This window comes from Cetorhinus maximus, chromosome 23 (assembly GCF_964194155.1).
Source record: "Cetorhinus maximus chromosome 23, sCetMax3.hap1.1, whole genome shotgun sequence".
NCBI classification, from domain to species: domain Eukaryota; kingdom Metazoa; phylum Chordata; class Chondrichthyes; order Lamniformes; family Cetorhinidae; genus Cetorhinus; species Cetorhinus maximus.
The window spans coordinates 30,227,837-30,250,089 of NC_135901.1; the positions used below are offsets into that span (position 1 = coordinate 30,227,837).

Here is a 22,253-nt window from a genome sequence, read left to right on the forward strand (position 1 = left end):
CAGCAAGTTGGATAAATAAGGAAATCCTTTCCCACACTGGAGCAGGTGAATGGCCTCCTCTCCCCAGTGTGAACTCGCTGGTGCATCTGCAGTTTGGACAACTGAATGAATCCTTTCCCACACTCAGAGCAGATGAATGGCCTCCCCCTGGTGTGAACTCGCTGGTGTTCCTGCAGGTTGGATGAATTTCTAAAACTCTTTATGCAGTGAAAGCAGCTGAACGATCTCTCCTCAGTGTGAATGCGCTGGTGAAACATCAGTTCCCGAGAGCTTTTGAAGCTACTCCCACAGTCAGAGCATTTAAAGGGTCTCTCATCGGTGTGAGTGACATGGTGTCTCAGCAGGCTGGATGACTGAGTGAATCGTTTCCCACACATGGTGCAGATGAACAGACTCTCCCTGGTGTGAATGCACTGGTGAATCCGCAAGTGGGATGACTGAGTGAATCCCTTCCCACAGTCAGAGCAGGTGAATGGTCTCTCCCCGGTGTGAACTCGCCGGTGTATCATCAGGTGGGATGATCCCACACTTGTAGCAGGTGAACGGCCTCTCTCCAGTGTGGCTGCGTCAATGAATTTCCAGCTTTGATGGGGATCTGAATCCCTTCCCACAGTCCCCACATTTCCACAGTTACTCCATAGTGTGCGTGTCTTTAGGTCACCCCAGATTCAATGATCAACTGAGCGGTCTACACCAAGAGCATGTGTACAGTCCCTCCCGTGATGTTTTATCAGGCTGCTTAACTGGTCAAAGCTCTTTCCACAGTCAGTGCACTGGAACACTCTCACTCAGATGTGTCTGTCTCAGTGCATTTCCAATACCACTGATTTCAAAACCGTCTGAAGCAGAATGAACAGACAAACATTTCTCCTTCTAGATTCAAAGGCCATTGATATTCAGCTCCTGATGAATCGAGTAACACTGTCAGATCTTGATATGACGTTTGATTTGAGATTTCTGTCTGCAAATCCTCCCCTTCTAATATTCTGTAAAAGGAGTTTACAAAAGTCATCACCGTCAGTCCATGATAGAAAATCAGAACAGCTGAATTCAGTTCCTGCAAGTCAACAATTTGCCCCCAGAATGAGAAAAGAAATGGAAAGGGGGAAACATTGATTTCCTCACAGATGTTGGACACAGGAGGAAGTTTTAGTCTGAAGTTCATTGTCCAAATTCCGCTTTGTGACGTTCACAATGGAACCTTGCCTGAATCAGCCAATAGGAATCACTCTGCTCCGCGGTGACGTCCTCGGGTTCCAGTCTGCAGTCCCAGCGCGCGGACACGAGAGCCCCGCCCCCACCCATTGTTCCCTCTCCGCCTCCGTCTCCTCGAGCCAAGGTTTCCAGGCAACCGGCTGACGGCTCCGGCCAGAGCGAGAAGCCGCTCGGTGAACTCGGGAGAGGGGAAGCTGCGCATGTGCGGGGGAGAGCCCGCACCTTCCCTTCATGCTGAGAAAGTGACCAATGGGGAAAATTGGAGGACCGGAAGGACTCTGGTCCTCCAGCCAATCAGAGCGCGTGCGTTGTGTGACTGAAGATTGAGCTGCAGACAGACTAAAACTTCCTCCTGTGTCCAACATCTGTGAGTAAAACACTTTCTTTTCTCCTCCTTTCCATTTCTTTTCTCATTCTGGGGTGAAATTGTTGACTTGCAGGAACTGAAGGGGAAGGAAGTGAATCCAGGGAGGGTGCAGACTCTGGAAAGGTTGGCCCAGGTCTCTCTCTCTCTTAAAGGCATTGACACCCTTTGCTCCCTCAGCTTGACACATTTATTTGTCTGGCTAAAAGGATGGTCCCTTTCCTAATGTTTACAATGAAAGGGGTGGTTTCCCCAGGAGATGGCTGACATTTAAGATGCCAGTAAATTAATATAGGACAGAGATATGTGACAGGTAACAGTTTAGATATATTATTTGTAGTCCTGTAATTAAATTCATTTATTATCCTTTCCAGTTTTGTAATGTAGGACTGTAGCTGTGTATATATTTCCAGTCATGGGGTCAGTACGGCACAGAAGGAGTTCATTCGGCAACTCAAGTCCATACTGACTCTCTGTAGAAGAATCCTTTCAGTCCTATTCCCCTTCTGAATCCCCGTTCCCCTGCAAGTATATTTCCATCAGGTGTCTGTCGAATTTCATGCTGAAATCAATGATCATCTTCAGTTCCACCATCCTCAGACTCATTGAATTCCAGGTCATGATCACTGACTCCTAAATACAGTTCTTTCTTGCATCCCCCCATACCTCTAATCATGCAATACATATTATATTATATTACAACATTTGTACCCCGAAAATGTGTTCATGCTATTGGCTCACAGCTCTGTTTGCTGGACTGACAGTGCTGAACATGGATCTGTCAATCAGGATGAATTTGCACCTTCAGGAGAATTGGGAGGTTGTAAATTAGGTACAGCAGAGTGAAGTTGGAGGGAGAGTGAGTGGGACAGAGATTTACAGGTTTTGGGGAGCGAGAGAGGAAAGAATGTTTCATACAAACTAGAATTGTCTATTCTGAATTTCTATCCTGTACTGACAGTGATGACTTTTGTAAACCCCTTTTGCAGGATATTAGAGGGGGAGGATTTGCAGACAGAAATCTCAAACCAAAAATCACATCAAGATCTCACAGTGTCATTCAATTCATCAGGACCTGAACATAATTGACCTTTGAATGTGGAGAAATGTTTGTCTGTTCTGTCTGTGGGGAAAGATTCTAAACATTGGTGTGATTGGAAAAGCACCGAGACACACACACCCGAGTGAGCGTGTTCCAGTGCACTGACTGTGGAAAGAGCTTTAACCAGTTACACAGCCTGAAAAAAACATCACACCATTCACAGCGGGGAGAGACTGTACATGTGTTATCTGCATGTATGAGGCTTCAACTGATTATCAAACACAGAGACACATAAGGACACCCACACCATGGAGAAAGCATGGAAATGTGGGGACTGTGGGAAGGGATTCCGGAACCCATCTGTGCTAGAAATTCTCAAACCAAAATTCACGTTAGCATCCGCCAGAGTCACTCGATTCATCAGTGCCTGAATATCATTGGCCTTTGAATCTAGAAGGAGAAATGTTTGTCTGTTCTGTCTGCTTCAAAATGTTTCAAACATCAGTGTGATTGGAAGAGCACCGAGACACACACACCCGAGTGAGAGTGTTCCAGTGCACTGACTGTGGAAAGAGCTTTTAACAAGTTACACAGACTGAAAAAACATCACCATTCACAAAGGGGGGACACCACACATGTGTTCTGTGTGTGGACAAGGCACCAATTGATCAACAGACGTGGAGATACACGAGGGCACGTGCACCATGGAGAAACTGTGGAAAAGTGGGGATGGTGGGAAGGGATTCCAAACCACATCTGTGCTGGAAACTCATCGACACATTCACACCGGGGAGAGGCCATTCACCTGCCCTGTGTGTGGGAAGGGATTCAGTCATTCCTCACACCTAGTGGCACACCAGATCACTCACACCAGGGAGAGGCCACTCACCTGGTCTATGTGTGGAAAGGGATTCAGTCATTCCTCACACCTAGTGGCACACCAGGTCGCTCACACCAGGGAGAGGCCGCTCACCTGCTCTGTGTGTGGGAAAGGATTTAGTAAGCCATTACACTTACTGGCACACCAGATAGCTCACACCAGGTAGAGGCTGCTCACCTGCTCTGTGTGTGGGAAAGGATTCACTCATTCATCCCACCTACTGGCACACCAGGTAGTTCACACTGGGGAGAGGCTGTTCACCTGCTCTGTGTGTGGGAAGGGATTCACTCAGTCATCTCACCTAGCGGCACACCAGACAGTTCACACCCGGGAGAGGTCGTTCACCTGCACTGAGTGTGGGAAGGGATTCACTCAGTCTGCGCACCTAGTGGCACACCAGATAGTTCACACTGAGGAGAGGCCGTTCACCTGCTCTGTTTGTGGGAAGGGATTCACTCATTCATCCCACCTAGTGGCACACCAGGTAGTTCACACCAGGGAGAGGCCTTTCACCTGCTCCGAGTGTGGGAAGGGATTCACTCAGTCTGCGCACCTAGTGGCACACCAGGTCGCTCACACCAAGGAGAGGCCATTCTCTTGTTCTGTGTGTGGGAAGGAATTCACCCAGTCTACACACCGAGTGGCACACCAGGTAACTCACACCAGGGAGAAGCCATTCACCTGTTCTGTGTGTGGGAAGGGATTCACTCAGTCATCCCACCTAGTGGCACACCAGGTAATTCACACCGGGGAGAGGCCGTTCACCTGCTCTGTGTGTGGGAAGGGATTCGCTCAGTTATCCCATCTGCTGACACACCAACAAGTTCACATTGGAAAAGACTATTCACCTGCTCTCGATGTGGGAAGGATTCACTCAGTTTTCCCATCTGCAGATACACCGGCAAGTTCACACTGGAGAGAGGCCCTTCGTTTGCTCCATGTGTGGGAAGGGATTCGCTCTTTCATCCTACCTGCTGACACATCAACAGGGTCACACTGGGGCAAGGCCATTTGCCTGCTCTGAGTGTAGGAAGGAATTGACTCGGTAAACCAGCCTGCTCAGACTGTGGGAGTTAATTGTGTCAATTGAGGTAATATATATCCAGGTGCAGGACATTTATTGGATGGTTACTTGAGCACATATAAAGAGACACTACTGACACATAGTCGGGTGTATTCAGGAGGTATATACCTGTAATGTTTCACACTGTGAATAAATCTACACCAAGCAAAGACTGGCCCCAGTTTCTTGCTTCACCTTCAGGCTGTCAGGATTAGAACATGGTAACAGAGAATACTTGTCTAATGGTGGAGGTTGGAAACTAAAGGAAAATAAAATTTCAGACAGAAGCTTACAATCCGAGTAGCTTTTGTGAGAAATGGCTGAAAACAAGTGGAAATTGTCAGGGAATTGCTCTGAAGAAGGGTCATACGGACTCGAAACGTTAACTCTGTTTCACTCTCCACAGATGCTGCTAGACCTGCTGAGTTTTTCCAACCCTTTCTGTTTTTGGGTCAGATTTCCAGCATCTGCAGTAATTTGCTTTATATTATGGAAATTGTCAGGGTCTGATTACCCGCTGATGTTCTCGGAGTCTGAGCCACACGACCAGTGGAAGAATGAAGTGGATATGTGGACATGGGTTACGTCCCTACCAAGGAGGAAACAAGGTCTGGTCTTGGCATTGTCACTTCCCAACAAAAGTAAAATCAGAAGCAAAGTATTTAGTGAGCTGGATGCCCGTCAGTTGGATACTGAAGAAGGTTTGGATCTTCTATTCGGGTTCATTGATGAGATTTACAAGAAAGATGATCTATTGGATGCCTATGAAGCATAGATGGACTTTGACAGGTTTTGAATGAGGGTGAAAACATCTTTAGCAGATCTGGATATCACAAGAAACAGGATTGGAACAGCCCTAATAGGTGAATGAACCCCAGGAATGACCAAGGAAGAATTAACAGGTGTTTCAGGTCTGACTCAAAATATCATTATGTGATGAACTGCCCAAAGTGGAAAATCAGGGTCTTCGAAGTGACACATGATACAGAGAATTCTGAGGCTGAAGATAATGATGATGATCACTTTGAAGGAATTGTACTTGTCACAAGGAGCTTTGGTCCAGTGATGATTATGTTCATCACAGACTCATTCAACTGTGCTGTGTTAGACAGTGGCTGCACCTCGACAGTATGTGGATCAGTTGATGAAAATGTTATCCAGATTCACCTCGTAATGAGGATCGACACAGGGAGTATGAAAGTTCGCCTTGTCTTTGGTGATGTGAACATATTGACGTCACTAAAAAGAGTGGGGATTTTTGCAAAATAGCTGGAGTCAGCCACTTTATCAGGACTGGTGTACTCTCTAGTGAGGTACCCTTACTGTTGAGTAAACCTTCCACAAAAAAGGCACAAATGCAACTGGACATGGTGCAAGATAAGGCAACTGTTTTTGGAAAGTCAGTGGATCTGCAGTTTCCTCAATCAGGACATTATCATCTCCCCTTAACAATACCTGATGTTGCTCATCAGAGTGTTTGAGAAGGATTAATGGCATCAATGATAAGAATCAGAGAGAAAAAAAACAAATTATTTTAAAACTAAACAGACAATTTGCTCACCCTTCCTGTCAAAGATAACAAATCCTGCTAAATGATGCAGGGGTGGTTAGTGAAGAGTATGCGAGGCTCATAGAGGAGATTAGAGCAAAGTGTGAAATGTGTAAGAAGTATGGGAGGACGCTGTCACTTCCTATTGTAAATCTTCCCTTGGCACGTGACTTTAACCAGGTAGTTGCCATGGATCTAAAGGGATGGGACAAAGACAGAAATATTTTCATTCTACACTTTATAGACATGGTAACCGATTTAGTCTTTCTCAATAATACACGGCAAGGGCAAAAGGGAGATTATAGACCAAGTCATGGAGCAATGGATAGGGACTGGACCTGGGTTACCAGCTAAGTTTCTGACTGATAATGGAGGGGAAATTTGCTAATGACGAGTTTAGAGACGTGTGTGAAAACATGAACATTATGGTCATGAACACCACAGCTGAAAATCCTTTCAGCAATGGACTCTGTGAAAGGAATCACGCCGTGATCGATGAAATGCTGCAGAAAATCTTAGCTGATCAGTCAAACTGCAAGTTGACAACTGCACTGACATGGACGATTCATGGAAAGAATTCACTTCAGATGGTTGGAGGGAAAAGTCCCTTTCGATTGGTCTACAGCAGAAATCCCAAATAAGCCTCTGTGCTGGGCGATAGCCCTCCTGCTTTGGAAGGGACTACAATTAGTTCCATTTCTAGTCATCAATTATCGGATTGTTTCATAAAAAGAAGTGCTCGAGCTTAGAAATTACTGGGGATCCTAGAAGAGGGATGTCTTAAAATGTAATAATGCTTTGTGCAAAATAAGGAAAATCATATTTTGTCCTCTTTGATTTGTTTTGAAATATTGTTTGTGCCGATTGTTACAATCCTGGTCAAGACCATTAACGTTCAAAGAGAAATTCGAACACCCAGTGATAACTGAAAGAATTACACCACAAGATTCCACATTTACAAACAAAACCAAAATTTACTGTATATATAAAACAAAAGAATATTAAAAACCAGCACTACAAACTTAACGTTATAGATGATAAAGATTTATGCTTTAAACCCAGTTCTACTTTTTAACTTCTCCACAAGAGAACTTATACTTAACAATATCTTGAAGGTTCATTCGCTTCTGTTCCTGGGACCATCCCAAAGGGATGTCAAAGCTCTCCAGAATTCACTTTAATTCTCCTCAGTATTCCAGCTATTCTCCAAGCTCCAAGACTTTATGGGGGTCCTTCCATCAGCTTTAGGCTAAGAAACACTGCAACTTTCCTTTAAGGCCTCAAAGCTGTGGACTTCTCAGTTCAAGTGGAAGTGGAAGTTTCACTACCTTCTTGCTGAGGGATTTAAACATGAGGAACACGCTGATTCCTAATGACCCTCTTGGCTTCTCATCCCACAGCTGGTTCACAGCTCCTGGTCCCACACTTCCTGCTGACTAACCAAGCTGCCTGCAGGCTGCTGACTGAAACTGCCTTCAGTGAGAAAATAAAAAGAAAAATCCACAATGGATTATCCATTGTTGAAGTGTTCTCACTACCAACACTGACCTTATTGAATAAACAAAGGTCACATTTTAACTGTAATTAGCCCAGGTTTGTTTGATTTGGATTTCCATCAGAGTTGTGTTCAACAGTTTCTCAACCCAGAGTTTCCATCGAGCTACATTTCAATCCCCAAACTAAAAGTTATTTTTGAAACCGTATTAATTATGAACTTAGATATTCGCAGCAGCCGGCATGATGGGCCGAATGGCCTCCTATGCTCTATGAACCTCGTATACATTGAAAGGGAGGGGATCATCTTCAATTGTGGGTGACATATTAAAGGAAGCAGTGCCTCTTCTTCTCTGAATGTTTAGTTTAACATTTATATCTCCCCTTAACATTCTCTGAAGTGGCAGATGAAGTGAAATTTAATACAGAGAAGACTGAGGTGATGTGATTTAGCAGTGGGGATAGAGAGAGGAAATATAGATGTAAATAGAACAGTTCTAAAGAGTGAGCAGGGACAGAGGGACCTGGGGGTTCATGTGCAGAGGTCATTGAAGGTGGCAGGACAGAGTGAGAGAGGAATTAGCAAAGCAAATCGGATCTTGGGCTTCAGAAATAGAGGGATTGAGAACAAAAGCAGGGAAGTTTTGCTGAACCTTTATAAAGCTCTTGTTAGGCCACAACTAGAATATTGACTCCAGTTCTGGTCACCATACTTTAGGAAGGATGTGAGGGTCCCTGAGAGGGTGGAGAGGAGATTTACCAGAATGGTTCCAGGGATGAGGGATTTTAACCACAAGGTTAGGTTGGAGAAGCCAGGGTTGTTCTTCTTGGAGCAAAGGAGGTTGAGGGGAGATTTGATAGAGGTGTACAAGATTATGGTTTAGATAAGGAGGGCAGAGAAAAGCTGTTCCCATTCGCTGATGGTACAAGGATGAGGCGGACACAGATTTAAAGTTTTGTACAGGAGATATATCTACATCACCGTGGGTATATCTTCAGTATCGCTGGGTTAAATCCTGGAATTCCTCCCAAACAGCACTGTGGGTGTACCTACACACATGGACTGCAGCGGTTCAAGAAGGCAGCTCACCACCACCTTCTCAAGGACAATTAGGGATGGGCAATAAAAGAATGAAAATGAAAAGATATGGGGGCGATTTGAGGAAGAGCATTTTTACACAGTGAGTGGGAATGACCTGGAACTCGCTGTCTGCGAGGTGGGTGGAAGCAGAGACAATGAACGGTTTCAAAAGGAAATTGGATGGGCACTTGAGGAAAATAAATTTTCAGGGCGACAGGTATAGAACGAGGCAATGGGACTGACTGGTTTGCTCTGTAGTAAGCTGGCATGGACACGATGGGCTGAATGGACTCCTTCTCTACCCTAATGACTCTGTGATCGAAAAAGAACAATTTCAGCTGCTCCAGTCTCTCCAACTAACTGAAGTCCCTCATCCCTGGTGCCATTCTCGTAAATCTCCTCTGCACCCTCTCTAAGAACTTCACATTTTCCTAAAGTGTGGGGCCCAGATATAGGGTTCCATTCTCGAGGGAGAATTGAAAAGCAGGGAGGTTATGTTCAACTTTTTTTGAACCATGGTTAGACTACAATGGGAGTACTGTCAACATCTGTGATCTCCATTTAGAAAAAGGAAATAGAGGCACTGGATAAGGGGCAACAAATAGAAAAAGGAAATAGAGGCACTGGATAAGGGGCAACAAAGATTTACAATAATAGTACCAGAAATGAGAGCATTTAACCCTCAGGAAAGGCTGGGGCTGCTTTTCTCTAGAAAAGAGAAAACCGAAGGGTGACCTGATGGAAGTCTTTAAGATGATGAAGGGGTTCAATAATCCAATAGGGATTTCATGAGAAACCTCTTTACCCAGTGAATGATGAGAGTGTGGAACTTGCTACCACAGTGAGTGGTTGAGGTGAATAGCATGAATACATTTAAGGGGAAGCTAGATACATACATGAGGGAGAAGGGAATAGAAGGATATGCTGATGCAGGGAGATGAAGAGGGGTGGGTGGAGGCTCATGTGGAGCATAAATACTGACATAGACAAATTGAGCCGACTAGCCTGTTGCTGTGCTGTAGACTCAATGGGACAGAGACAAATGTATTTATTTTAGATCTACCTGTAGTGGTAGGAAAAAACACTATTTACTGTCCAGGATAAAATAAATGTCCTTCATCAGCTTTTGTGGAAGTTTTGGTCTATGTGAAGCTCAATCTTCATTCACACGAAGCCGGCGCTCTGATTGGCTGGAGGACCAGAGTCCTTCCGTTCCTCCAAGTCTTCCCATTGGTCAATCCCTCAGCATGATGGCGCGGGGCGGGCTGTCCCCTGCACATGCGCAGCTTCCCCTCTCCCGAGTTCTCCGAGGGTCTTCTCTCTCTGGCCGGAGCTGTCAGCCGGTTGGCTGGAAACCTTGGCTCGAGGAGGTGGAGGGGGAGGGGGAACAATGGTTGGGGCGGGGCTCCCGTGTCTGCGCGCCTGGCCTGCGGTCTCTCATCTCTCTCCATTGGTCAATCCCTGTTCCACCGGACGAGGCCGCGGAGCCCAATTTATTTATGGGTCTGTCATAACTTCATGAGATAATATTACTGGTCCCATAGCATTGTAGCGATGTAACATATATATATATATATACACACACGCACACGTATATATACACACACACACGTATATACACACACACACACACACACACACATATATATATATATATACACATACACACATATATATGCACACACACACACACACACACATATATATATATATATCCACACACACATATATATTCTATATTTCGAGTCACAGGGATCAAAGCAACTAGAATTGTCTGTTCTGAATTTCTAGGTCTCGTGTTGTTGTCGGTCATGTCCACTCACTCCCTGAATAAAATTCTCCCTCACTCTCCCCACCACCATATCTCTAATAAGTCTGACATCACTGAATATTGCACACAATTTTAGTCCAGTAATATAGACGGATATATGGCGAGCAGCCTGCATGAAGATTTTAGGGTCTCTGTGTACAGGACAGCAAGTGCTGAGCATGGATCTGTCGATCAGCATAAACCGGCACTTTCAGGACAATTGGGAGGGTGAATATCAGGTACACAGAGTGAGAACAGAGGGACAGTGTGTGGGATGGAGATTTACAACTTCTGGGGAATGAGAGAGAAAATAATGTTCCAGAAAATCTCAAATTGTCTGTTCTGAATTTCTACCCTGCACTGACTTCGGTAAACTCCTTTTACAGGATATTAGAAGAGGAGAATTTACAGACAGAAATCTCAAACCAAACATCACGTCAGGATCTGACAAGTCACTCAATTCATCAGGACCTGAATATCATTGGTCTTTGAATATAGAAGGAGAAATATTTCCCTGTTCTGTCCACATCAAAAGAATTTAAACATCAGTGTGACTGGAAAAGCATCGAGATGCAGACATCTGAGTGAGTGGGTTCCAGCGCACTAACTGCGGAAAGAGCTTTAATCAGTTACACAGCCCAAAATAAATCACACCATTCACAGCAGGGAGAGACTGTACACGTGTTCTGTGTGTGGACGAGGCTTCGACTGATATTCAAACCTCAATAGTCATAAGGGCACCCAACATGGAGAAACGGTGGAAATGTGGGGACTGTGGGATGGGATTCAAAGCCCCGTCAGATCTGGAAACTCATCGACGCATACACACCGGGGAGAGGCCGTTCACCTGCTTTGTGTGTGGGAAGGGATTTATTAAGTCATCCAACCTGAAGCTACACCAGCGAGTTCACAGCGCAGAGAGGCCATACACCTGCTCCGTGTGTGGGAAGGGATTCATTGATTCATCCACGCTGCAAAAACACCAGCGAATTCACACCGGGGAGAGGCCATTCACCTGCTCTGAGTGTGGGAAGGGATTCACTCAGTCATCTCACCTAAAGACACACCAGAGAGTTCACAGTGGAGAGAGGCCGTTCACCTGCTCTGACTGTGGAAAGGGATTCACTCAGTCATCCCTGCTGCAGATACACCAGCGAGTTCACAATGGAGAGAAGCCATTCTGCTGCTCTGCATGTGGGAAGGGATTCACTGATTCATCCAACTTGCAGAGACACAAGCGAGTTCACACCGGGGAGAAGCCATTCACCTGCTCTGAGTGTGGGAAGGGATTTACTCAGTCAGTGCACCTGCAGACACACCAGCGAGTTCACACTGGGGAGAGGCCATTCACCTGCTGTGTGTGTGGGAAGGGATTCACTTGTTCATCGGAGCTGCTGAGACACCATGGCAGTCACACTGATTAGAGATTTTTTCGATATTCTGATTGTGGGTGTTAACTGTCTCTATTCAGTTTAAGTAGATATTGATTGGATATTTACATAAGCACACATGAATAGAGACTTACTGACATAGTGTGGAGTCAGGAGGAATATACCTGTAATGTTTCACTCTGTGAATAAATCTATACAAAAATAATGATTGACTCCACCCTAAGGCTGTCAGGATTAGAACATGGTAACAGATAAAGCTGGGCTAATACTGAAGTTTGAAATTTATAGGAAAGTAAAATTTCAGACAGAAGCTTACAATCTGAGTAGCTTTTGTGAGAAATGGCTGAAAGCAAGTGGAAATTGTCAGGGTCTGATTACCCATGGATGAGGCTGCAACTGATCATCGAATTCACACTGAGGAGAGACTGTTCACCTGATCTGAGGTTGGGAAGGGATTCAGCCATTCATGCACCCAGCTGAGACACCAGCGTGTTTCTACCACTGCAGGTAGATCTAAAATAAATACATTTGTCTCTGTTCCATTGAGTCTACAGCACAGGGCCAGGCCAGTCAGCTCAGTTGGTCAATGTCAGTACTTCTGCTCCACATGAAACTCCACCCACCCCTCTTCATCTCCCCCAGCCCATCAGCAAATTTGTCTATTCCTTTCTCCCTCATGTGTGTATCTAACTTCCCCTTAAATGTATTCAAGCAGCCCAGCCTCTCCTAAGGGTTAAATGGTCTCAGTTCTGATATTATTCTTGTGAATCTTTGTTGCCCCTTCTCCAATGCCTCCAATTCCTCTTTCTAAAAGAGATCACAAATGTTGACAGTACTCCCAGCGTAGGCTAATCATGGTTCGAAACAAGTTGAACATAACCTCCCTGCTTTTCAAATCTATCTTTCCCTCTAGAATGGAACCCTATATCTGGGCCCCACACTTTAAGAAAGATGTGAAGTTCTTAGAGAGACTGGAGAGAGGATTTATGAGAATGGCACCAGGAATGAGGGGTTTAGTTAATGGAGTAACTGAAATTTCTCTCTGTAGATCATAAAATCATTAGGGTAGGGAATGGGGCCATTCAGCCCATTGAGTTCATGCCAGCTCCCTGCAGAGCAAACCAGTCAGTCCCATTGCCCCGTTCTATCCCTGTATCCGTGGAGGTTTATTTCTCCCAAGTGCCCATCCAATCTCGTTTCAAAAACATTCCATCCATCTTTGCTTCTACCACATTCATAGGAAGTGGGTTCCAGGTCATTACCACTCACTTTAACTGCATACGAGGCTCATAGAACACAGAAGGAGGCTATTTGGCCCATCGTGCCCATGCTGGCTCTTTGAAAGAGCTATCCAATTCATCCCATTGTCCTATAGTTCTGTTTTTCTTTCAAGGATCTGTCCTGTTCCCTTTTCAAAGATAGATTCAAATCTGCTCCTCGCACCATTTTCAGGCAGTGCATTCCACATCACAACAATTCGCTGTGTTTTCATACAAATAATTCAGGATGTAACTGTGTTTTGATTTTCAGAGTATTCAAAATGGCATCAAAGACATGGTTATTACACAAAATTAAAGCTCAATTTTTATCAATGATTTTGATGAGGGGACTGAAAAATATCCAAGTATGCGGACAATTAGAAATAAATTGCATTTCTATAGCACCTCTCATGACCACAGGACCTCCTAAAATGTTTTACAATCAATAAAGAACATTTGAAGTATAGTCACAGTTGTAATGTAGGAAACTGTACGTAGGCCTGGGTAATCAAATTTACTTTTAAAGTTCAATCACTTTCATACCATATTCACTGTTATGAGTAACAAGTTCAAGGAAGCCATTTTAAACCCTAACATGTGGCTTGCTGCAGCCATTTCACATTCTGTAGCTTTATTAACTATATATTGATTTTGTATTGAAAGGCAGTCATGAAACAAATGATTATTCAGTAATGAACCTTGCAATGTAAGAGATAATTACTTTGTAAAGGCTGGATATTTATTTTAAAAATTAACACTGTATAAACCTAAATGTTTCTCAACACTGCAGAGCTAGCAGTAATTGTTTAAACAAAGACATTCTTTTCTAATTTTGATAAGCTACAGGACTTCATATTCTGTCAAAGTCCAGCACAAGAATAAAGCTCATACAATCAAAATCAGTAAGAAAGCTATTGTCTTCCACAAGCTGTCTTTTTGAACCAAGATATCTTGTATTAACCAAATGTGTTAATTCAAGATTACTGTATTAATTAGCTACCAGTCGGTAATAGATGATTGAATAAGTAATGAGCCTTAACTGAGTTACAATTATTAATCAGTAATTATAATAAAAGACTGAATTTCATTTTCTGTAAAAATGTAAGACCTTAATTGTTGTGTATGTAAGTAATGTGCACTGATGATAAATGTACTGGCAAGAGAGACCTTCAGGCTCTGATTAGCCTCAACATTTGAAATTGTATGAATGAGGGATTGTATAGAATCAGATAAAGGGATAGTATGAAACAGTTCCATTGACTTCCTGTCTAAGATAATGAGAGAAGGTGGTGTAAGTAATTGGGGATCCAATTAAATTAATCTAGTAACCAAATTGACCAATTGTCATCTTACAACTGGTTCAACTCTGATGTGAGGTAATGGTCACTTTGGGGATAAAAGTAGAGGTTCTGAAGGTCTCCCTTGCTCGCCAAGTACTGAAGACTCCCAAGGCCAAGTTCCAAGGAAATTACTGTCGAAGATGGAGCCAGACTCCTGAGGCCGAATTCCACAAGAATTACTGTCAAAGAAGGAGCCAGAGAGGGTTACACTTCTACAGACTGATCACCCACATAAAGTTGTAAAAGTCAATGTCCTGTCCGAACCATAAGTGAATTTATTAAATGGCAAGTTGGGGATGGCGGAAATCAGTTAAGTTACAGATAACAGGATTATGTCATATAAATGTAAAATTTAAAAATTTGCATTTATATAGTATCTTCCACGACCACAATGTATTCCAAAGTGCATTACAGCCAATGAAATATTTTTGAAGTCACTGTTGTAATTTCGGAAACGCAGCAGCATTTACACAGCAAGATCCCACAAACAGCAATGTGGCCATGACCAGATGATCTGTTTTTAGTGATGTTGATTGATAAATTTTCACTTGGACACTGGGGATAACTCCCCTGCTCTTCTTCAAAACAGTGGCTCCGGGAAGTTCTAAGTCCACCTGAAGCAGCAGACAGGGCCGTTGGGTCAAAGGACAGCAGTTCTGACAGTGCAGCACTCCCCCAGTGCTGGCACTCAGAAGCTTGGATGTGATATTTGTCCTTAGGCCTCTGGGCTGGAACTTGAAGCAACAACCTTCTGACCCAGAGGTGGGAGTGTGATATACTGAGCCACGGCTGACACTCTAGACAATACAACATTAGAAACAGAAAGTTACCCTTTAAAATCCTCCGCCCTTTGCCTCTAGTGCTTAAATCTCATAATAAAAACCCCAGTATAAATAACAAGTATTTGATGGACAAATGTTGAAGTGTTGGTTTAGAGCCACAAGTTTTGAGTTACCATTTGAGCCTCCAGCACCTTTCTGACTCTCTATTGCTGGTGTCAATGACAGCCAGGCGACGGAGCTGAGGGCTGAATTTAGCTGAGAATAAAGGGGCCTGCGCCCCAGTTGGGAAACAGCCATGGGCGTCGCACTGATAGAGAGACAGGAAGGTGCTGGAGTGCTGCATGGGAAATGGGTATCCAACCAATCGGGGCCCGGGAGGGGGTGACCCGACCCCCGGGGTTCAGTGCCCCTGTGTCCAAAGCAGGAGTCACGGGAATAGGGTACAGAGGAGCCGAACAGAAACCATTTGGGTCCTGAACATTGTGCACATCCTTTTACTCTGGTTGTCTTTTATCGTCAAGTAATTTTCTGTTTTTTTTTAACCATGTTCTGTTTCATTAATAAACTTTTTTTAGTAAAAATATTTTATTCTGCTGGGCTTCTCATGATTAGATTTCTGCACTTTAGGGAAAGTGGGTGAGAAGGGTTGGCAGGCTCTTTAACAGAAAGTGAGTCCCTCTAAGTTAATTGGCAAAGGAGCCAGAGGGGAGATGAGATTTTATTTTTGAAACAGCGATGTTAGAAAATGGGGTTCAGGGAGTCAATTAACCCTTTATCCCTTTTCCCAAACTCTGAATTGATTCACAGTGATAATCCTTATTGGTAACAGTGGTTAGATTTTATTCAGTATAAATAAGACCTGACACATGTTCATGTCTGAGCAGTAGTATCAAAGTGCAGCAGCATTACCATTACACTCTGGGTAGAAGCATCATCTCCATGTAAATGCTCCCTGCTCTGCCCCAGATGCCATGGCACCAGTCAATGCAATATGTAAAACCTCTACAAATCTCTGTGCTCGGGGAATCCCTTCTGATACTTTTTTACATCACAAAGTCTATAGAGACTGATTTAACCCAATCATTGCTGAGCTAACATTTGAACAGACCAATTACATAACCTGTCATTAAACCATCTGTACCCGCCCAAGCCACGCCAAACTCTCAAACAATTGGCTTCCCACGCTCCGTCCCCGGTACAGGGAGTCAGCATTCCCATGCCAAGCAGTGAAAACATGGTGGCCTTGACACCCAGGTGTCATCTACGAATCAAGACACTCTTGTTTTCTCTGTCCTCTGGGAGCTGTTCATCTCCCTGTTCCCACATAGCAAGTCGTCTGTTCTCAGCTCTGCCAGATTTCTGCTGAAGTTTGGCCCCTTTTACACCTTTCAGATCAATGAAACAATCAGAGAATGAAGCCCAAGTGTGGTTTTCTTTTAAAGAAGTTCAGAGGCAAAGGAGACAAATTTCGCCAAGATACAGCAATCAACTTATTCATTTCATCTCCACTTTCTTGCCTTTCACTAGAATGTAGGTGGAAACCAGATTGTTACTTTCCACTGAACTACACCCACAGTGAGTTATTCCAATTTCTTTACTATCCAGTACAATATTTTCCTCATATCTTTAAAACAGAAATAAAACATTCCCATTTGATTTCAGAGATTAACGTAATTTATTTGCTCTTTATTGTAAATGTCAGGCTGGGGTTGTTCTTCAAGCACAGGAGGTTGAGGGGAGATTTGATAGAGGGGTACAAGATTATGACAGGTTTAGATAAGGTGGACAAAGAAAAGCTGTTCCCATTTGCTGATGGTACAAGGACAAGGAGGGACACAGATTTAAGATTTTGTGTAAGAGATGCAGGAGGAGGTATGAGGAAGAATTGTTTTATGTAGCGAGTGGTAATGAGCTGGAACTCGTTGCCTGTGTGGGTGGTGCAAGCGGAGACGATGAACGAATTCAAATGGAAATTGGGTGGAGACTTGATGGAAATAAACTTTCAGGGATATGGGCATAACACGGGACAGTGGGACAGGTTTGCTCTACAGAGAGCCGGCATGGACCTGATGGGCTGAATGGCCTCCTTCTCTGTCCTAATGGCTCTTGATCTAAAGAGAACAATTTCAGCTGCTCCAGTCTCTCCAACCAACTGAAGTAACTCATCCCTGGTGCCATTCTCGTAAATCTCCTCTGCACCGTTTGGAAGAACTTCACATCTTTCCTAAAGTGTGGGGCCCAGATATAGGGTTCCATTCTAGAGGGATAGAATTGAAAAGCAGGGAGGCTATGTCCAACTTGTTTCGAACCATGGTTAGACCACACTGGGAGTACTGTCAACATTTGTGATCTCCATTTAGAAAAAGGAAATAGAGGCGCTGGAGAAGGGGCAACAAAGATTCACAAGAATAATCCCATAATTTAGAGCATTTAACCCTCAGGAAAGGCTGGGGCTGCTTCTCTCTAGAAAAAAGACTGAAGGGTGACCTGATGGAAGTCTTTAAGTTGATGAAGGGGATCAATAATCCAATAGGGATTTCATGAGAAACTTCTTTACCCAGCGAGTGGTGAGAATGTGGAACTCACTACCACAGCGAGTGGTTGAGGTGAATAGCATGAATATATTTAAGGGGGAGCTGGATACACACATGAGGGAGAAAGGAATAGAAGGATATGCTGATGGGGGAAGATGAAGAGGGGTGGGTGGAGGTTCATGTGGAGCATAAATACTGACAGAGACCAACTGAGCTGACTGGCCTGGCCCTGTGCTGTGGGCTCAATGGAACAGAGACAAATGTATTTATTTTAGATCTACTGTAGTGGTAGGAAAAAGACAGTTTACCATCCAGGATAAAAAAAATGTGTTTCATCGCTGTTGCAGATCAATTCAATGGAAACGTGCACTCCCAGGCTTAAAGATCATCACTAGAAGCAAAGTCGTGAGACCAGCCAGTCCAGCAGAAAGAAACCCTCCGACACTCCCACTTCACCAAGTGTCAGAATGAACATGGTTCAGTCCTGGATGTGATTAACAGCAGCATTAACAGCAGAATCCAACCCCTGGAATCACTTGTGAACTCGCTGGTGTCTCCGCAGGCTGGATAAATGAACAAATCCCTTCCCACACACAGAGCAGGTGAATGGCCGCTCCCCAGTGTGAATTCTCTGGTGTTTCTGCAGATGGGATAACTGAGTGAATCCTTTCCCACACTCAGAGCAGATGAATGGCCTCTCCCCGGTGTGAAGTCGCTGGTGTGTCAGCAGACTCGATGTGTCAACGAATCCCTTCCCACACTCAGAGCAGGTGAACAGCCTTTCCCCAGTGTGAAATCGCTGGTGTGTCTGAAGGCTGGATAACTGACTGAATTTGTTCCCACACACAAAACAGCTAAACAGCCTCTCTCCAGTGTGAATTCGCTGGTGTGTAAGTAGGTTGGGTGACTGAGTGAATCCCTTCCCACACTCAGAGCAGGTGAATGGTCTCTCCCCGGTGTGAATCCGCTGGTGCTTCAGCAGGTGGGATGACCGAGTGAATCCCTTCCCACATTCGGAGCAGGTGAAAGGCCTCTCCCCAGTGTGAATGCGATGATGAATTTCCAGTTCAGATGGGATTCGGTAGTGCTTCCCACAGTCTCCACATTGCCACGGTTTCTCCATAGTGCGGTTGTCCTTGTGAATCTCAAGGTTTGACCATCAGTTGAAGCCTCGAACACACACGGAATACTTGGACAGTCTCTCTGCACTGTGATGTTTTTTCAGGCTGTTTAACTGGTTACAGCTCTTTCCACAGTCAGTGCACTGGAACACTCTCACTTAGGTGTGTGTGTCTCGGTGCTTTTCCTGTCACAATAACGTTTAAAATCTTTTGAAGCAGACAGAACAGACAAACATTTCTCCTTCCAGATTCAAAGCTTAAGAGTATTCGCATTCTGATGAATCAAGCGACACTGTCAGATCTTGACATGATGTTTGTTCTGAAATTTTTGTCTGAAAACTCTCTCCTTTTGATAGTCTGTAAAATAGAGTTTGTGAAAATCAATACAGGATAAAATTTTGGAACTGAGAATTCTAGTTCATGTGGAACATTCTTTCTTCTGTCACTCCCCAAAAAGTGTGAATCTTTGTCCCACACACTGTCCCTCCATTCTCACTCTGCTGTACCTTAAATACACCCTCCCAGTTCTCCTGGTTCATGCTGATCGATAGATCCATGCTCACCGCTTCCTCTCCAGGGCACAGAGACCTGAAAATCTTCAAGCAGGTGGTCAGCCATATATGTGTCTATGTTAAAGCATGAAAAATGTATCATATACTGCACTGTATCACTTGCTTAAGATACAAGGGGAATGTGAAGAAGAACTTTATTTACCTCCGAGTAGGACAAGGGCAGCAGATGCATAGGAACACCACCACCACCACTTGCAAGTTCCCCTCCAAGCCACTCACCATCCTGACTAGGAAATATATCAGCCGTTCCTTCACTGCTGCTAGGTCAAAATCCTGGAAATCCTTCCCTAACAGCATGTTGCGTGTACCTGCACCTCATGGACTGCAGCGGTTCAAGAAGGTCTCTCACCACCTTCTCAAGGGCAATTAGGTATGGGCATTTAAAATGTTGGCCTAACCAGTGACACCCAGACCCCATGAAAGAACATAATGAGAATATAGACAGCGCGCAGTAATGTCCTGGAACTTGCTGCCTAAGGGGTGGTGGAAGCAGAGAAGATCAATCATTTAAAAATGAAATCGGATGGGCACTTGAAGGAAATTTCTGGGAGAGAGAATGGAGATATTGAGGGTGAATGAGACCGATTGGATTGTTCTAAAGGGAGTTGGCACAGACTCGAGTTGCTGAATGGAGTCCTTCTGTGCCATAATGACTCCATGACTGGAAATATATAACGTAGCTACAGCACTTTATTACAAGACTAGAAAAGAAATGGAAAGGGGGAGAAAAGAAAGTGTTTTATTCACAAACGTTGCACACAGGAGGAAGTTTTACTCTGTGTGAAGCTCAATCTTCATTCACACAAAGCCCGCGCTCTGATTGGCTCGATGACAATACTCCTTCCGGTCCTCCAACTTCCCATTGGTCAATCCCTCAGCATGACGGGAAGGGACCGGCTCACTCGCGCAGCTTCCCCTCTCTCGAACACCCCACTCCTAACTTCACTCAGTTCTGCTGAAGGGTCATGAGGACTCGAAACGTCAACTTTTTTCTTCTCCGCCGATGCTGCCAGACCTGCTGAGTTTTTCCAGGTATTTCTGTTTTTGTTTCCATTGGTCAATCCCTCAGCATGACGGGATGGAGCGGGCTCTCTTCCGCACATGCGCAGCTTTCCCTCCCTCGAACTCTCCGAGCTGCTCCTCGCTCTGGCCGGAGCCGGTAGCCTGGAAACCTTGGCTCGAGGAGGAGGTGGAGGGGGAGGGGGAACAATGGGTGGGGGCGGGGCTCCCGCGTCCGCGATCCTGGCCTGCAGACTGCAACCCGAGACGTCACCGCGGAGCAGAGTGATTCCTATTGGCTGATTTAGGTAGGGTTCCATTGTGGACGTCACAACGCGGAAGTTGGACAATGAGCTTCAGACTAAAACTTCCTTCTCTGGGCAACATCTGTGAGGAAATCAATGTTCACCCCTTTCCATTTCTTTTCTCATTCTGGGGGCAAATTGTTGACTTGCAGGAACTGAAAGGAAAAGAAGTGAATCCAGGGAGGGTGCAGACTCTGGAAGGGTTGGCCCAGGTCTTTCTCTTAAAGACATTGTGACACCCAAGTGAGAGTGTTTCCAGTACACTGACTCTGGAAAGAGCTTTAACCAGTTACACAGCCTGAAAAAACATCGCACCATTCACAACAGGGAGAGACTGTACATGTGTTCTGTGTGTGGATGAGGCTTCAACTGATTGCCAAAGCTGGAGAGACTCAAGGACACTCACAACATGGAGAAACCATGGAAATGTGCAGACTGTGGGAAAGCATTCAGATTCCCATGTCAGCTGGAAACCCATCGACGCAGTCACACCGGTGAGAGGCCATTCACCTGCTCGAAGTGTGGTCAGGGATCCACTCAGTGATGCAACCTGCTGAGACATCAGCGAGTTCACACGGGGGACAGGCCGTTCAACTGCTCTCAGTGTGGCGAGGGATTCAGTGATTTGCCCACCCTGCTGTACCAATAGCAACTTCACACCGAGGAGAGGCCAATCACCTGCTCCGAGTGTGGTAAGGGATTCAATCGGTCAGCCCATCTACTGAGACACCAGTGGCTTCATACTGGGGAGAGGCCATTCACCTGCTTGGAGTGTGGGAAGGGATTCATTCAGTCATCCAACCTTCTGCGACACCAACGAGTCCACACTGGGGACAAGCCGTTCACCTGCTCCGAGTGAGGAAGGGATTCATTCAGTCGTCCAGCCTGTTTACCCACCGGCGACTTCACAGCGGGGAGAGGCCATTCCTCTGCCCCAATTGTAGGAAGGGATTCAATCGATTATCCAACCTGCGGAAGCACCAGCAAGTTCACAAGTGATTACAGGGTTGGATTCCGTTATTGCTGCTGTTAATCACATCCAGGACTGAACCATGTTTGTTATGGCAGATGGCAATGGAGGGTTTCTTTCTGCTGGACTGTCTGCTCTCATGACTTTGCTTCCAGTGGGCTGATGCTCTGAGACTTGTTGCGAGTATTTAGCTGCTTATTTCATATAAATCACAGGAACAAAGGGTGTTTTGAAGGTAAATGAAATGGTATTTAGTTTGCGTTTCTGCTTGGAACCTCCTAAAGCATGCCACTTTGCCATGAAGATGGGCTGTGCGAGGGTTAGAAGGTTATTTTGTTTGTTATCTGGGTGTTTCTCACAGAAAGCAGCCACAGATTTGCTCTTGTTTTATTTGCAGCTAAATTGGAGTTGGTGAGTGGAAAAGAAGTTGAAAGATTTGTCGAGCTTGGAGTTGGAGGATGAAATCTACAGTGACCCTCGCA

The 22,253-nt window shown here is 44.8% G+C and overlaps 2 protein-coding genes, 2 long non-coding RNA genes and 1 pseudogene across 6 annotated transcripts in view; 2 read left to right on the forward strand and 3 right to left on the reverse strand.

Moving 5' to 3' along the window:
- The window catches only part of LOC144697287 (uncharacterized), a 685,032-nt gene that overhangs the window by 379,342 nt on the left and 283,437 nt on the right, over window positions 1-22,253 (reverse strand). The window lies entirely within an intron of this gene.
- The window catches only part of LOC144697292 (uncharacterized), a 318,255-nt gene that overhangs the window by 218,933 nt on the left and 77,069 nt on the right, over window positions 1-22,253 (reverse strand). The window contains exon 3 of one of the 2 annotated variants that reach the window (XR_013580331.1): window positions 8,809-8,998. The exons of the other annotated variant lie outside the window; for it this stretch is intronic. The gene's annotated coding sequence lies outside the window, so the exon portion shown is untranslated. Of the gene's footprint in view, window positions 1-8,808; window positions 8,999-22,253 lie in introns of those variants that run through there. 2 annotated transcript variants of the gene reach the window in all.
- The window catches only part of LOC144697369 (uncharacterized), a 240,069-nt gene that overhangs the window by 124,450 nt on the left and 93,366 nt on the right, over window positions 1-22,253 (forward strand). The window lies entirely within an intron of this gene.
- Window positions 1-22,253, reverse strand: part of LOC144697361 (uncharacterized) — a 392,999-nt gene that overhangs the window by 59,456 nt on the left and 311,290 nt on the right. The gene's annotated exons all lie outside the window — the stretch shown is intronic.
- Window positions 1,169-12,482, forward strand: LOC144697386 (uncharacterized; annotated as a pseudogene). Its single transcript, XR_013580357.1, has 3 exons — window positions 1,169-1,582; window positions 2,569-4,554; window positions 11,300-12,482. The product of XR_013580357.1 is annotated as an uncharacterized LOC144697386 (transcript).